Source organism: Lucilia sericata, unplaced genomic scaffold (genome assembly GCF_015586225.1).
Source record: "Lucilia sericata isolate MDLA Ls3-8-SP2 unplaced genomic scaffold, ASM1558622v1 Contig000087F_arrow, whole genome shotgun sequence".
NCBI lineage: Eukaryota > Metazoa > Arthropoda > Insecta > Diptera > Calliphoridae > Lucilia > Lucilia sericata.
The window spans coordinates 525,600-544,253 of record NW_023994120.1 but is presented as its reverse complement, the minus strand read 5'-3'; the positions used below and the strand labels follow the sequence as shown (position 1 = coordinate 544,253).

The 18,654-nt window shown below is 28.5% G+C and overlaps 1 protein-coding gene across 1 annotated transcript in view; it reads right to left on the bottom strand.

Annotated features, from left to right (window-relative positions):
- The window catches only part of LOC119599722 (kinesin-like protein CG14535), a 162,206-nt gene extending 148,066 nt beyond the window's left edge, over positions 1-14,140 (bottom strand). The window contains 2 exon segments of the mRNA XM_037949619.1: positions 12,848-13,565; positions 13,762-14,140. The gene's annotated coding sequence lies outside the window, so the exon portion shown is untranslated.
- Positions 14,141-18,654: the final 4,514 nt, after the last annotated feature.

Genomic DNA, 18,654 nt, shown 5'->3' with positions numbered 1-18,654 from the left:
TAACCAAAATTCTTTGGTATTCAAGTCTTTAAGAATAACATTTTAGGTTTTTAGTTTTTCTTTTTGTAAAAAGATAATTTTTAATGCATTTTTTATGAGTTTAGAATACTTAAAAAAAAGTATAGAAAATGCAATACTTGTATTATTCTATTTTACTTTTGAATATAAAACAACATTTATGGTTGATGTGTGGCATACACTTACAGTTGCTGACAAAAGTTTTCAAACCGAATAATGATTTTCCAAACATTTAATAACTTGGCTCTTTTCTCTAGCTGCGAAAATCTGTCGTTGAACATATGGCTCTAAACTGAGAGGAAAAACTGGTCTGGGGATCTATATTGAAAAGCCGGAAACCCAGCAAAAAACGATCATATATGATTATATATGGATCATATATGATTCATATATGTACCATACTTTTTCATACTAACAGAGTTTAACCTACTTTTCTGCAGCGAGGAGGCAATTAGGGCGATATCAGCTGATAAAGTGAAATTGGTTGAATAGATTCAGACCAATGTAGAGCTTGGGCATAGGACAGTGAAACTTTGGAACTCTTTCTATAACATAACCAGGCTTTCGTCGAAATAAGATATTCCACATATTACATATCTTAGTAACATTGATTGAAAAATTCTATGGAACGACTAGGGCAATACATAAAGACCTAAAATTACAACAGAAAATTTTTTCTTAACTTTTTGTTAAAATTTTGTATAAAAAATTTTTTAAAAATGTTTCATTTACCATAGAATTCAAAATTTAATAGAAATTTTTAACAGATCCTTTCTTTTCCCATATTTGTCTGTTTAATATTTTTGCTCACTGTAAATTTTCCTACATTTTACTTATAATCCATTCATGAAATTCTACAATAGAGTGAGAGAAAGATAGAGTCATTGTATGTTTAGTTATATATATAGTTATGTGGAGAATATTTTTGGTATCTGTATTGTAATTCCTTTAGCTAAACTTTAACATAAACTTTTAACAGTCTGGGGTCTACAAGATGCAAGTAAATAATCTATGAAAAATGAAAATTGTATATGGAGTTCACAGAGAAAACATATTAAAGATAACCAGAGTAAGATTAGAGAAATTTAAAGGCAAAAATTGACAAAATCAAAAAATTTTGCAAAATTTTATAAAATCAAAATTTTCCTGTTTAATGATTCATTCACTGGTATCTACTGATTCTACAAACCTTAAATTTTGAAAATTTATAATTTTTGATATTAGTGACATCATTGCCAATAGTGGAGAATATTTTACAGAAATACTATTATATTAACCTTAAAAGATTTAATTCCTTTACATAACTTCATCTAACCCTCACACATGCTGTCTTCGAGCAAAAAAATATTTGCATTTATTTGCAAAAGGATTTCTTTCACATGATGTGTGTATTTACGAAGGAAGAAAAAAAAGGAAGTTAAAACGAGGAAAAAAACAATAAACAAAAGGATAAAGAAAATAGAAATAACAATAAACTTAAAAGTTTAAACAGAAAAAAATTAAGAAATTCATAGTTACTAAAGTTACAAGACAATTTTATAAAACTTAAAATAAAGGGTTTAAGGCGGTAGAAGACATATTAACTAGAATTTGCAAAACAAATATGTAATCTTCATAGACAAATAAATTATTAATGTCATTAAAAATTAAGATAAACATAAGATTTGTTTTTTATTGTTTAAGCAAAAAAACTATTTATATACTCAGTATTTTATTGTATTGAAATTCATTAAATATTCAAACATTTACATAATTGCAAACAAACAATCAATCGCACAGCAACAACTACCTAATTACACTCATAGAAATTCTATCCAAAGACGCCAGCAATATTATACTAAAGCTGTCATTGTCGTCATTGTCATTTATACTAATCTTGCTCGTGTATACCTTAAAACAAATCAAAATTATTTTCTATTCTTTTTACCTAAAAACAAAAACTAATAAATTTTTATTCTACGATGATATTTACTTGATAATTTAAACATTTAATAAATGGAAATTTTGTCTTAAACCCTACAACAACAACAAAAAAGAGCTGAAATTTATAGTATATTTGTATGTATAGAGTTGTAGACACCTTGGTAGACAAATATTTGACGCCACCATCATTCCATTTGTTTTTGTTTTCACTACACGCTTCTAATGCGTTTCGAAATTGATTTGTTGTGAAGATGAAAAAAAAAAAACAAAACTTGAAAAATACTACACTTGTTTTTCCAGATATACAAAAGAAGTTGGAGTAACGAACGAAAAAAAAACTATATGATAATAAATTCATTAGTTAAAAATCTTTGAAATTTCATTAAAGGCACATAAAGCTATAGAAACACTTTGATGTAAAAAAAAACTTTGAATACACTGAAAGAAAACGGGGCAAACACATTAGATGTACTTCGTAGGCTAAGGCCAACTATTGCAGAGATAGTATTTCCTGATCACTGATCGCCTCTTAAAAATCTTCATCGCAGTTTTTCCTATTTCAGTTCATTCTCATCATCACAACTTCTAACATTTAAGAGAGAAAGTATCTCACAACAAAATACTTTTTTAATAAAGCTTTAGTTTGCAAGATAAGAAACAATAAAATCGTAATTTCTTTAAAAACTCGAAGCTTTAACTCAAGAAATCCCGGAATTCATTCACGAAAGTTCAGTAACTTCCGCAAATTTTATTTAAATTTATCAGATATTTCTATAAACGCATTAGTCATTTCCACTCTATATAAGCACCCGAGATCTGACGCAGAATTTGACGCTGGAAGTTAAATAGTAAAGGCTACAATCATTTCAGACACTTCAGAACATTCTCAGATGAGTTGTCTTCTTTATCTATCTGAAGTTCTCTTTGTCTAATTCTTATCGGTCTTAATCCATTATTTAAAGATATAGAACCAGTTTTATTTAGAACTTCTAGTTTTTTTAATAATGTCATTAAATTTACTATCATTGTGAAAAAATTGCGTCATATGACATTTCATTTCCGATCAGTCAAAGTATAAGAACTCATGGGGCCTTATCTTTTAAAATGAGATATGTTCTGCTCGATCTTTTAAAATATTGTAAACAACTCGAGTTTTACTCGGTCTTACAGTGGAAGCTCATAAAAACGTTGTGTTAATCTGATGCAGCGAAACGCAATGAGCTTTCAAAGTATGAGAGATCATGTGACATAATTTTTCCAAAAATCAGAAAACGGTCAGCTCGGCCAAAGTGTAAGAAACTCATGGGTCTTGAACTCTTTAAATATGTATGATCTCGACTTTCACTCGACCAAAGAAGTTTTGTTAATCACAAGCTTTTCAAATCCGATCTTGAAACTTTTCGATCCATTGTCTTCAATTTGTTGATCTTTCTCCTTCAATTTCGAACCTCCATAAAATTACATTACATTAATAGGAAGAAGATGATCTAGACCTCAACTGCTTGATCTCTACCTTCACTCGGCCAAAGAGTGAGTGCTGAAGAAAAAGGTTTGCTAATCAGAAGCTTTTCAAACCGAATATTGAATTTTTCGATCCATTGACAGCAAATTGTTGATCTTTCTCCTTCAATTTCGATCCTCAACTTCAATAATTTTTTCTCGAACAACACATTTCTATGAGTGTATTATAGATAACACATCGGGTCTTGAACCCTTCCGTTCCATCGTCTTCATATCGTCTACGACAGCAAATTGTTGATCTTTCTCCTTCAATTTCGATCCACAACTTCAATAATTATTTCTCGAACAACACATTTCTCTGAGTGTATTATAGACAACACTACCAATTCACACACTCTCACATAACACTTTAGTTTTCATGTAAAAGTGATTGTGGCGTTTCTGGCAGAGTCGAGTCGAGTGTAGAAAAAAAATCACTTAAAATGATTAAACATCTTTTGACTCACCTTCCTGGTCGTCTGTTCTATTTTACTGGAAATGGAGAAAAAAACTTTCTTTTGGAAAAAAGACAATTTAAATAAAACAATATACTCACTAACACTTACAAACAACATTCACACAAATTATTTTTACATACTTAGCACTAAATTACATTTCTGCATACATTATACTACAGACACAAAATAAAAGATACTTTTCTTACTGAAGATGTTAAGCACAAAGTCTCCCCCCTAATAAAATATAAATTAACATTCTTTGACACTTTAATCGTAATCTACTCACACGACCAACGATGACTGTTTAAATATGTAAATAAATTGTAGATTTATATTATTATTGCCTTTTTCTCCAGCTATTTTGTTTTATTATTGGTTTTACTGTGATTATTCCCGTATTGAATATTTTTTTTGTTTTCATTTTATTTGAATTATGTTTTGACATTTATCTCACCATAAGTGGCCATTAACGTGCATCGTATACGAGTTTTTATGTACCTGCCACATTTCGAAAATCAGTTTAAATTATGACAAATAACACGGGAGGGCGCGCACACGCAGCCACTAAATTGTGTGTTGTGTTCTTCTGAAAATGCTTCTGTTAGGTTTGAGACTTTTTGGTTGACAAGGTAGAAAAATTGAAAACATTTTAACACGTTCGTTAAAGGAGTGGACACAATTGGTCGTGTTAAATCGATAATATTTGTGATAATAACTGGTAAATGGAGAGGGAATTATAAATAAATTTAGGAATTATAAAAAAGGAGAAAAGGGAATATTAAAAGTATGTTAATACATAGCGCAGAAATCTACCAAGAGTCTAAAACTTACTGTGGAACCAACAGAATTACCCATTTTCCTGTTCAAGTCTCTACCCAAAATCATTTGGTTTTACCTCTTCTCTACAAACTCAAGCTTTCACATACTTACTCCTATAAAGTCATAAATTTATCTCTAAGAGCTTTTTTTATTTGGCTACATTTACGATTGGATAGATACTTTATGATTGTGTTAAAATAATATTAACTGCCAAATGGTTGTTATCTAGGGCAAGATGTTTTTTGGCATTTAGCATTCTCTATACTCTTTTGTCACATGATATCTTGTAAGAAGTACCTCTGCCTGTGACTACGACAATGTCGAGTATTTTCCAAAAAGAAAATTTAATTAAACATGCAAAACACATCCGTAAATGTTTTGGTTTTTTATGGGTGTAACAAATATAAATAAAGTATAAATGTAACCATTCTCACTCACATAACGTTCCACAATTGAAAGATACGAATACAAAAAAATATTGTATAATGTTCTCATAAAATTATTTCACACACTCTCACACACGGAAAAAAGTACCGCATTTCTTTTAACTTTTTTTTTAGAGGTAAAAATGTTAAATAAAATATTTACATTTTTGCTTTTTGGTTAATAAATATGTATTTGCATGCTAAATAAATGTGTAACAAATGAATTTCTCACTTGGCTGGGTTTTGTTCTTAAAGTTTCAGACAGTAAAGTTGACTCAAACCTTCGAAGAGACAGTTAAACCCAGTTGATCAAGTCATTAAGAAATTTTCAAAAATAGAGCAACAAGAATTTGGGATATTTTTTAATTTCCATTTTTTCCTATTGAAAAATTTCTCTTTATTATTTTTTTAAAAATTTTCTTTTTTCAGAAATTTTATAAGAAAATATCTTTAATTAGAAAATCCAAAAAATTTTCTCTTTTAAAGAAAATTTCAATAAAATTTTGTCTTTAAAGAAAAGTTTTAATACAAATATATTTTAAAAGGAAATATTTAATAAAATGTTATTTTTATATAAGTTTTTCGATAAAATTGATTCTTTATAGAAAATTTTCGATACAATTTTCTTTTTATAGGAAATTTTCGATACAATTTCCTCTTTATAGGAAATTTTCGATACAATTTTCTCTTTATAGAACATTTTCGATAAAATTTTCTCTTTATAGAATATTTTCGATAAAATTTTCTCTTTATATTAAATTTTCGATAAAATTTCTCTTTATAGAAAATTTTCAATAAAATGTCTCCTTATAGAAAATTTTCGATAGAATGTCTCCTTATAGAAAATTTTAGATAAAATTTCTCTTTATAGAAAAAGAATGTTTCTCTTTATAGAAAATTTTCGATAAAACTCTCTCTTCATAGAACTTTTTCGATAAAATTTTCTCTTTATAGAACATTTTTGATAAAATTTTGTCTTTATAGAACATTTCCGATAAAATTTTCTCTTTATAGAACATTTTCGATAAAATTTTCTCTTCATAGAAAATTTTCCATAAAAATTTTCTCTTTATATAAAATTTTCCATAAAAATTTTCTCTTTATAGAACATTTTCGATAACATTTTCTCTTTATAGAACAGTTTCGATAAACTTTTCTCTTTATAGAACATTTTCGATAACATTTTCTCTTTATAAAACAGTTTCGATAAACTTTTCTCTTTATAGAACATTTTCGATAAAATTTTCTCTTCATAGAAAATTTTCCATAAAAATTTCCTCTTTCTATAAAATTTTCCATAAAAATTTTCTCTTTATATAAAATTTTCAATAAAAATTTTCTCTTTATAGAACATTTTCGATAAAATTGTTTCTTTATAGAAAATTTTCGATAAAATTGTCTCTTTATAGAAAAATTTCGAAAAAAAAAATTCTTTATAGAACATTTCCGATAAAATGTTCTACTTATAGAAAATTTTCGATAAAATGTTCTCTTTATAGAAAAATTTCGATAAAATTTTCTCTTTATAGAAAAATTTCGAAAAAAAATTCTCTTTATAGAAAATTTTCGATGCAATTTTCTCTTATAGAACATTTTCGATAAAATTTTCTCTCTATAGAAAAATTTCCAAAAAGACTAACTGGCCAACTAGGTATTTCAGGTATCTTTGTAAGTTTGTGGTGATAATTTTTTTCTATATTGCATAAATAATTCCACACAAGAAAAACTGCTACAAAAACTGACAAATGCAGAAAGAAATATAAAATAATAAAGACAATAAAAATCCCCATCTGAGATCCAACCAAAAAAACACACACACAACAACAACTACGTTTAATAATTGCGTTAAATTACCATGCTAAATGTGTTTAATAGTAGAAACGTGTGTTGGCAGCCAGGTACTTCATACTCACAAGTATGAATGACAGACTGAATGCCAATTTTTACTTTTTCTAAATAGTTGTAAGTGTCTTAAATATAACTAAAGGGATTTATAAACAATAAAATTGAATAAAAAAATTTTATGTAATATTTGTATATATAAAAAAACAATTTGTATCTGTTGCCTTTAAATGATGTGACAGAATTGTGACGCCACTCACTCATTCTTTTGACAAATACATTTCATTACGATTTTTTTCTACCTTGTTTTTTCTTAAATGTATTTTGTAATTTTTTTTTTTTTAATATTTACTTGTGAAATCAACCAAATGTTAATGTGTTAAAAAGAGTTTTTTAGCCTTAAGTGTTTGTTGAAATGTAATTAGCTGTGTTACATTAATTTCCATGATAGTACCATATGCCTCATAATATTGCCAATGATGCCTTCCATGACGACGTCGATGATGATGATGTTGTTGATGTCGATGATTTGATGATTATACCAAAAATAATTGTAAATAATCCCGCTTTGTTTGAATTACTTTATTGTAATTAATTAGCTGAAAACCCATTTCAATTCCAGCAACACAAAAGTTATGAGGTTCTTAAAAGTCTTAAATAACTTTAAATCCTAAATGGAATTTTGTGTTTGTAAAGTTTATTTCATACTAAATTTTTATATACTTCTTCTTCTATACGCAATTTATGTGAATTATACACTCAGAGAAAGTGTTAAGTAAAATGTTGTAAAGAATAAAGTCTTGTTTGTATTTATCACCATTCATTTCTTAATTTTCACCAGTTTATTCAATAGATTATTTAACAGACTAGTCTATAAACTAATAGACTTATGCAGAAACTAGTCTATGGACTAAGAAACTAGTGAATAGATAATTTTATAGACTAGTCATAGGCTGGTCACTAGATTACTTAATATACTGTAGACTGGTCCATAGCAGGCATGGGGGTAATGACTACATTTTCAATTACAATTACATTTGAAGTAAATGTAATTGAAGATTCACCAATTACAGTTACATGTAATTGTAATTGAAGATTATCCAATTACAATTATTTGTAATTGTAAATTTTGTTCCTTATAATTACATGTTATTTTGTAATTAGTAATACCAAAATTACAAGTAATTGTAATTGGTTATTGGACAATTACACTTTACAAGTAATTGTAATTGGCAAAACTTCAATTACAAATAATTGTAATTGGTTATTTCTTAATTACACATTACAACTAATTTTAATTGACCATGTAGTGAATTACTTTGTGTAATCATTACCCCCATGCCTGGTCCATAGACTAGTCCATATATTGACTAGTCAAAAGACTACTCCATAGACTGATTCATAGACTAGCCGAAAGATCAGTTCGTAAAGTAGTTAAAATACTAGTCCATAGACTACTCATTAGTCTAGTTAATAGCCTGGTCAAAAGACTAGTCCATAGAATACTGATTAGCCCACAATGTAGTTTATTGACTAGTCCAATGACTATTTATAAGACTAATCCATAGACTGGTGAATAGGTAGACTATACAACAGACAATTGACTGGACCATAGAGTAGTCAATAGATTTGTCAAAAAACCAGTCCATATAGAAATCAATATAGACTATACTTTGACTGAAATATCTTGCTCTTCATCAAATCAATTAAAAATTTGTTAAATATAACAAAACCTTTTGAACTCCGTAATTTTGTAATAAATCAATAAAAAAAAATTTTCGACTTTTCCAACAAGATGTGTAGATGCTTTATGAAAAATGTATTTAAGAGGAAAAGATATTTTAATGTATATTAAACAAATTTCAAATATTTTACCAACATTTCCCATTCGAGTGTATTTCACAGTCTTTGCTAAAATAAAGTGTACGATACTTATGAAAACGATTTCAATTGTAACAGAGATGAAAAAATAAACTAAAAAAAAAGAAATCCAAAATATTGAAACACTTAATAACAAGAACGAAAAGTATATAGAATTTAATTGAATTGCTGTTCAATACGAATTTATTTATATCCACTGCGGCAACCAACTCCTTCCGTTGGTGAAGGCTAAAGAAGGCAGCAAGCAGCAGCAGTAGTAGTGTTGCATCATGGTTCTTAAGGGAAAATAAAGCAAATCATCAATGATGAGTTGAGTTTAAGAAATGTGCGTTGATTTCCTCTTTTTGTATACTTTTATTTAAGGGGTTCTTGAAGTAGTTCTTTTTTTGTTTGCTTCTTTTTTTGTTCTGACAATTTTTATGTAGAATGCTGCATGCTACTAATTGATTGTGCACTAATTTATGTGCTGCACGTTCTTAATGTAACTTAAATTCTTTGGGTGTTTTTTTTTGTGCTAAAATGCAGATAAACAACATAACACACAGCCGTTCGAACAAACAAAAAATTTGTTCAATGCAAATAATTTTATTGCTGAAAAATGTTAAAGGGTATCAATACCACAAATAAGAATTTTAAATTTGGTTTCAACAAAGAAATGCGGAAAAGAAGTTTGTTTAAGTTGCAAGAATTTTAACTTAAAGTGTCACTTATACAATCCAACTTTAAACTCTGCAGCTATTTCTAAAACAATTTTATTTTTTTGCTTAACATTTAAAAATTATTGACTTTAACTTACTTTTAATCAAATGACACACAAACCTTTTACTTTTCATTGTCAAATTAAATTCAAATTTGAAATTTAATTAAAATCAACTTAACGCACCTTTTTATACTTCAGATCCTTTATAAGAACTGTTTATTTTCTCTTTTAAGGAGTAAGGAGTACTTTTTCCTGTTATTAAAAGTCATTACAATAAGTTTATACCTTTTCACAGGAGAGTGAAAAGGAAACAAACCAAAAAATGGTATTTATTATTAAAATTACTATATCCTCTGGTACCTTTTATCGTCTTTGTTTAACATTTTTTCTGTTAATGCTGCTGGTTGTCTTTGCGTGGTATATTTTTTGTATAAAAATACTTATAATAAAAAATCTACCATAAAAATTAAAAAAAAACTGTTTACAAAGCTTGTACATTGAAGAAAAATATGGTACAACAATGAATGTAAAGAATTTTTCGTCAATAACATGAGCAAAAGTTGATAAAAAGAACAAAAAAAATGATGAAGAATGAAAAAAGAATTAAATGAAAAAGGACTTACAGGTTCGTAAGGCAAGTTAAAAAATAAAATAACGAAAATATAAATATAAAGTAAAAGAAATCCATAAAAGAAAAAAATGCCGGCAGCTAAAGAAAGTCAGAAAAAAATGGAAGGAGCAGCAAAAAATAAGTACGAAAATAAAATATAAAAAAAGTAAAACATTAATACAGAATCTTAACTTATAATGGCATGTGATAAAAAGCTAAAATGTTGTTTCCTTCAGCTTCGGCATTTATTGGGTGATTGTAGGTGGTGGACAAATAATATCCAGCAATATACAGAGTCAAACAAACAGAGAAACAGATGAATGGACTGGTAGACAGACAAACAGACAGACAGTTACTCGAACATACCGAAAGACCAACAGATATAAGATGTACACACGCATACAATGAAAATCAATGCTGCAGGGGTTTGTAACCCACTGAGCATTTTTTGTTAGAAAATATTTTTCATAAAGAAACTTTTATGTTGAATTTTACCTTAATTCCGATCTATTTAAGCAACAAACAAAACAAAATTTCTAAAAGAGGCTTTATATGGGAGTTAGGGCCAAATATGAGCCGATCCTCAATAAATTTGGAGGAGGGATGTATTTTTATATAGGTTAGATATGCTGAATTTCATCGCTATACTAATAGTTATAAGCCAATATTTGGACGTTTGTTATTTTTTAAAAGGGGGATTTTTATGGGGGCTAGTGTCAAACGACGGGCGATCATTATAATAATCGGCATGGTCATTTATGCCTATATAAAACTTAGTTGTGTCAATTTTTGGAGAGATAGTAGTATATTTGACGTTGTCGGAAGATCAGTTTGTATGGGGGCAAGGTGAAACAATGGACCGATTTCAACCATCGTCTTTGTGCAAAAAAACACGTATGGTCCAAATTTTATCGAAATATCTTGAAAATTGTGGCCTGTAGCTTGCGCACAAGGTTTACATGAACAGCCAGCCGGACAGGCGGACGGACACGTCTTAATCGACTCAGAAAGTGATTCTGAGTCTATCGGGACACTTTAATGTGGGTGTAGGACTAATATTTTTATGCGTTACAAACAGCAGCACAAACGTATAATACCCTCCCCACTACAGTGGTGTAGGGTATAATAACACAAGATTATTTTCAGCATAGAAAAATATTAAGCTCAAAACTGAATGTCTGTCTTCCGATGCCACTAGTTTCCATAAAACTCTCTTCTAATTTGGAAATTTGCAAGACTGTGAAATAAAACTCCTGAATACTTATTAAGATTGCAACGATCATATTGATTTGATCAGACAGATCTACAGAAACCAATTGTTTGAACGTAACTATAAAAGTTCTATTAGTCGCCACGAAAAAAAAAGATCTGTTTTGACGTTTTCTTCAAAGAATTCCAGATTAATCATGTTAATAACTTTTCAACTTTAAAAAATACAGAGCTCGAAACTAGATCTTATATCTCCAGAAGCCACTTGATTCAATAAGACTCCCTGTATGTCATATCTGGTAATGAATGAAACTTTTGCATCTGTATAAAAGATCTGTACGATCACGTCGCATTGTGCCTACTTAAACTACACTTTAAACAAAGTTGTCGGTTTGCCCCTTTAATACATATGTCAAGGTACAAATGTTTTGAAAAGCTTTGCCTATTTTCGCAAGAAACATTCGATAATTTACTCGAAGTTCTGCGAATACAATCGTTATGAGATTTTACATTTGACATTGACAACAGTTTAGTTTAAATTAAATCGTTCTGATCTTTCAAGCAATCTCCACAACCAACAAAATTTACAGTTTTACTAGAAAATCCGATATTAAGTGTTTTCAAATCACTCTTTTCGAACTTAAGTTCGATAATATAAAAAAGCTTGTTTTAGATTTCCTGTGTTCAGATAAGTTTGTAGATCGAATATCGATTGTTCCCAAAACTAACATCTTAACGCATCTCAACTTGATGTCTTCCTATTACACAAATACACGCAGTCATTCATATCCAATTTCTTTGAGGATATAATGCAGTCTATGATGATCATAAACGATCTTAACTTACAAGCAGATAAGACTCTTATGTTGACTACAGAGTGGGCGCTACAAGCAATGCAAAACTTTGCGCTACAAACCTTTCCTTGTGTTTACCTATGTGTCATGTCAGAGTGAAAGCAAAGCTTGATGCGAGAAAACACAAGCAAAAGTTTGTAGCGTAAAGCTTCGCATCGCTTATAGCAGGCACTCTGACATCAGCCTTATGTTACCTTAATTATGAACAACTTTAATGAGAATGAATCTTTGCGAAAGTTTGAATCAGTTTGATGATCATCAAACTGCATCATCTCATTGCCTACATTGGGATGTCAATGCAACTATAGTCAATTTGGTAGACTGATCCCAAATAATCTTGCAACCAACTTTAAATTAAAATCGTTTGAATATTTGAAAATAATAATCAATGTGATCATTTGGTTGTAGATACTTAACAGGATCTTTATTGAAAATTGCAATCAATTGATACAAAACATCTTAAGAGATAATCTTAAGAGAATATCGTAATCCCATAGTCGGCTATTGTGTGTGATCAGTAAGAAGATGAAATCAGTAAAATCAAGACAACTTATTTTATTACTTAAATTCTAATTAATCCTTTTTTAGAAAGTTTCTCTTTAACTTACCTTTTAATTGCCTGCTGGGTTATTTATCGAGAAAAAAGGAAAAGTCTTAAGAATTGGAGTTTTTTCTTTTCTTTTGCCAAACTTGTAGAGAAGTAGTGGCAGAAGTGGAAGTAGTACGTACTTCTTATTTATTATTATTTTTCTTTTATTTTAGATTGTTAAGTTGTTGTAGTTGTTATCGTAGCTGTTGTTGTAATTGTTGTTGTTGTTAGGGAGCTGCTTATGTCAGGTAATCCATTGTTAATCCTTGTTAGCATTATTTGTTCCTTTCCATCTTACACGTACTTGTACACGTTTTATCAACGAAATTGTTATGTTGTTATATTATGTTTTTTGCGTTATTTTTTGTTATATTTCTTGTTGTTTTATTATTGTTGTTTTTCAATACAAATGGATTTTATAAGAATTTCTCCTCTTTTTCAACTTTGTTACCGTAACGTTAGTGGCGCTTAAATATCGTTAAGATGACTTAATCCGTTATAATGTAAAAAGCACTTTTCATGTGTTATCGATGAGTAGGTTTATGTTTGAAATTTTGTTTTATAGTTGTACTTTAACTTCATAAATTTTCTAAAATTTTTTATTTAAGAATTTTTTTATGATTTCACAGAAACTTAGGGCTTAAGAAATTTACAATTAGTTTTATTATGTATTTTCCTTTTAGTGACCCATATTTATGGCTTTACATATTTGTTTATTTATTATTTGTTTTCTATAACTAAATATTGTTTTTAAGTAAATATTATTTGAAGGTATTTATCATTATTTAAAAAAAAAAAATACCTTTTATTTATTAAACAGCTCTACTCATAATCAATATGTATAAAACTTAGTTGTTTCTTATTTAAAATATGTTCATCACACATTTGAAAAAAAAACAACTCAAACCTTATAATACACCCGTTAATATTTACTTTTTTCCAATATTTGTTTAATATTTATCTTTTGAAAAATAGACACAGAGATAAGTATTAAAATGTAAATCAATTAAAATTTAATATCTTTCATATATTATAAATTTTTCAAAACCCCAGAGGGTGGCGGTAGATAAGCCCCGGTCGGGAGCTTCACACACGTAGTTCAACACACAAAAAACTAACACTTTATCAATTTCATTAGTAAACTTTTTTATTTATCACCGTTAAGGAAATCACATTCTCACGTATTTTAACGTTTTTCTTATTAAAAACAATTTTCTTTTTGCTTGAAAAATTCCAATTCTCCACCAGATTTAATTCCATCAATGGAATTTGGGTTTCGTCGACACGTTTTCATACAACATTTAAGTTGAAATGTTCGCGGCAAACTAAACTTCTGTTTGTTACAATTCTTGTATGAAACCATTGAAAAATGCCGGGAAATTGTTGGTTGCGTTTGATGAAGTTTGATGTAACGGTTTGAGTTGGTTTGTTTAAGGTTTTTTGTTTATATTATTGGGTGTTTTGTTTTGTTTCTGCTATTCGCATTTTTTCTTTGTTTTGTTTTTATTTATAATTTGATGGGTTATGGTTGATGTAGTTCTGTATGAAGATTTTTCTTTATAAATTGGTTTTGTGTCGTTATGAAAATTTGTGTGTTTTGATGTCTAATACGATTTCATTTTGTTTGACTGTGCTTTAGACTCGAAGGACCATCTATATACTAACTAGTCTATGATTTAGTCGATTGATTAGTCTTTGAACAACAGACTCGTCTATAGACTCGACTATAGGCTAGACTATATATTAGACTAGACTATAGACTAGACTATAGACTAGACTATAGACTAGACTATAGACTAGACTATAGACTAGACTATAGACTAGACTATAGACTAGACTATAGACTAGACTATAGACTAGACTATAGACTAGACTATAGACTAGACTATAGACTAGACTATAGACTAGACTATAGACTAGACCATAGACTAGACTACAGACTAGACTATAGACTAGACTATAGACTAGACTATAGACTAGATTATAGACTAGACTATAGACTAGACTATAGACTGGACTATAGACTGGACTATAGACTAGACTATAGACTAGACTATAGACTAGACTATAGATTAAACTGATCTAATGACTACTATGTGGACTATGCGGAAATTTTCCATGCCTGGACTAGGCTACTATCTAGTAGACGATGGATTATTCTACTGACTTCTTTATAGACTTAATTCGAATTTATTAGAAGATTCTTATCATGATCTGAAAATATTTTAATATTTAAATTTTTAAGACCAATCAATTTTAAGTTGACACAATTACCCTAATATTTACCATAATAAAACCGTTTATATTTAAAACAATATACCATTGTCTTGTTTCTCTATTCTATTAGAATAACCATAATTGTAAATTTGCAAAATTAACTATTTATTCAATAGCAATGCTTGCCACAATAACACATTGCAAACTAAATATTTATAATTAGTCTTCACTCAAGCACAACAAAATTCTAAAGAATTTCATAAATACTCTTTAATTTTGAAATAATTTTCAAAATAATAAATGGAATGATTTCAAAAATTAAACTCTTTTTTTTTTTTTTTGAAAAAGCCTTGAAAATAATTGCTTGAATAAATATTTGCAATGATAAATGACAAAATAAACTTTTTATTTGTTTTAAAAATATTTAGATTCGTATGAATGTGACGACACTTTCATGCATACAAATAAATATTTATTTAAATAATAAAGTTTTCCGAAAACCATTGAATTTGATTAAATACAAAATACTTAAAGACTTTAAATATTATAACATAAATACACACATAATATATGGATAAATGTTCATAAATCCAAACAAAGATTCGGAGAAGTGAATACAAAGCAGTGATGGGCAAATACATAATATCAAATTATTTCTTGTGTAAAGCAGAGAAAAAAGTAAGTTTTGTTTCAAAAAACATTTTAAAAAAGTTAAGTACAAAGTCTTTCTTTTTTGGAAAGTACTGAACAGTAAATCATTTGATCAGTTTAAAATATATGGATGTATTATGTAGGCTATTTACCCATAACATGAGATATGAAAAACTCCCCATTGCTGTTATAGTTACTCGTATATAAAACCATAAAATAATTTAAATTATTAAGAAAGATGAAGACAATTTGTTGACAACAACAAATAACAAAATATAGAGGCAGACTAATTCACAGTTTCCCCTCAACAACATCTTGACGACAAATTGATTTGATGATGTTTGATGCAATTTATTTTAAATTCAGATACATATTTGTATTTATATTAGAATGAGTTGTAGTAGTAGAGTTTATAGTATTTTATTTGTATTTATGATTATGTCTATTTGTATTTGTTAAATTTTATTTTCTAACTATTGCATTAAATGGTTTTAAAATCCATTGTATTGTATATTTGTGCATTTTTATGGTAATTTAAAACCTTAAAATGTAAAATACACAAAAAAAAATAAAACCAAAGCGGTAGACGGTCGGACGAACGGTCGGTAGAGCAGACTACAGCCAAGATATTTGTCTTGTCGGAAAGCGTTAATTTACAATGAATTGAAGAATGAATGGATGATGGTTGGTTGCTTGAATTGAGTTGTTCAAGCGCTTATAAGTGTTTGATGTGGAGGAGACAAAGTTAAATAAATTTGTTGATTTTATTCAATTTTAGCTTGAGTGGGTTTAAGAAAATTACTTGAAAATTATATTTAATCGATTATTATAAATGGATAATGTATTTATTATAAACTAAGTTTAAATGTTTTGAGAATTTTTTATGTATAATAGAGTCATTATTTAGTTTATAATTGATAAAATTGACTATGAAGTTAAATTGTAATGAACCTTTAGCACCTGGACACACCTTATTTACAATGCTCACACCGCGCGATGAATGCTCAGAAGCTAGTGAGCGCTTTAACTTTCCTCAAAGATAAATCTGATGTCAGCCGCGTTATTGGTGATCGGACATTTCAGAGTCATGTTCATGAATTAGTTTCATCTGCAGAAGTTATCCAATATTTTAAATCAAATAGTTAGACCCTTTCTTAAATCGTTTAACTAAAGTAAAATTTCTTAAACTTTGACATCAACAAATATTTTAAATTTTAAATAAGTAGGTCAAATAACCACTTAACTATGCAATGGCAAAGCAATTAAAGCAAAAGCTCTCCCATATAATCAACAAAAATTAAGCAGACCAGTGCATTTGGAAAATTTCTTAAATTTCCACAAGCAAATTGATTTTGACAAAACCTCTACTTCTAAATATTCATACGTATTTACATACATACATTCACATGTATGTATGTAAATTTGTATGTGAAATATACTTTAAAATTCTTGAAATGTAACAGGCCTGACCCTCATTAAAATTTAGGGCACATTAGGCAAAAAAAGTATGTTAAACTGTGTGTTACCATTTTAAAAGCAACTAGAAAAACAATTTACATTCTACTCTGAAAATCTGTAGTAAATTGTTTCTTTCTTTCTTTCTTTCTTTCTTCCTTCAATTTTGCTATGAATTTTAAGCAGATTTCTTTTTTTATTTTTGCAATTTTTACCACTTAAATACTTTATTTAACACTTACTGCAATTTTCTGTAATATGTACTATTAAAATGTATGTATGTGAAAAAAATGTAACAATATACTTAAACGCCCACTATTTTTGCTACATATTACAGAAACAGCTAGTTGAAATAAACCACAAGACCCTAGTGTGACAATTTGGTAGAACACGGAGGTATGAAACCGCAAAAACACAACTTCAAACTCATTCAATATTTATGGCATTTTAAACAAGTGTTGTACTAAAAATATTAACATAGAAAAAAAGGAACGTAGATTCACCTTTCGTTTAAGGCAGTGAATGAAAGGAATGCAGTCATTAACGAATTGATCATACATTATTTGTTGATCTTTCAAACACTTTTAAAACATTTATCTGTTTACGACTCATTGTTGAATATCTCTTCAATGATCTGCAGCTATGTAGAACATACTGATGTTCCGATACTGAAGTAGACACTTTTTGTTGATATTTTAAAATGTCTATAATTATTCAATATTCTGAATCTGAATTTCTGACAAATCTGAAAGTCCCCTTTCTTTTGGGCCAAAATTAATAAAGCCAACTTAACCCGTCTACGAAAATCAGTAGACAATGGATTGTTTAAAAATCTGCTGTAATTGCTGAATCCGCTTTAGTTTACACACGATACACCAAATCCAAGATGTGATGGAGAATCAATCAAAATTAGGACTTGGTTTCAGGGTTTCGACTTTTTTCAAACTTATTTGGCCTGTGTTATCGGTCGAGCTATGTCGTTAATACTGTTAGAATATGTATATTGAATCCAAAAAATTAAGTTTTTGACTCTCCCCGATAGATAATGGAATGCTTTAAGTAGGGTTCTATAAATCGACTTTCGAATAATCGAACAATCGACTTTTTGTCGAAAAAAGTCTAAAAGTCGACTTTGTAAATAAGAGTCGAAAAGTCTGAAATTCGAAAAAAGTCGGAAAAAATAGTAGAAAAAAGTCAAAAATAGTCGATAATTTAAAAAAAAAAGTGGAAAAAAAGTCAAAAACTCTAAAATAGTCGGAAAAACTTGAAAAAAGTCAAAAAGTAGTAGAAAAAAGTCAAAAATAGTCAAAAAGTCGAAAAAAATCGAAAAATCCAAAAGTCGAAAAAAATCGAAAAATCCAAAAGTCGAAAAAAGTCGAAAAGTCAAAAATAGTCGGAAAAACTTGAAAAAAGTCAAAAAGTAGTCGAAAAAACTCAAAAATATTTAAAAAGTCGAAAAAAATCGAAAAATCCAAATGTCGGAAAAAGTCGGTAAAAGTCGAA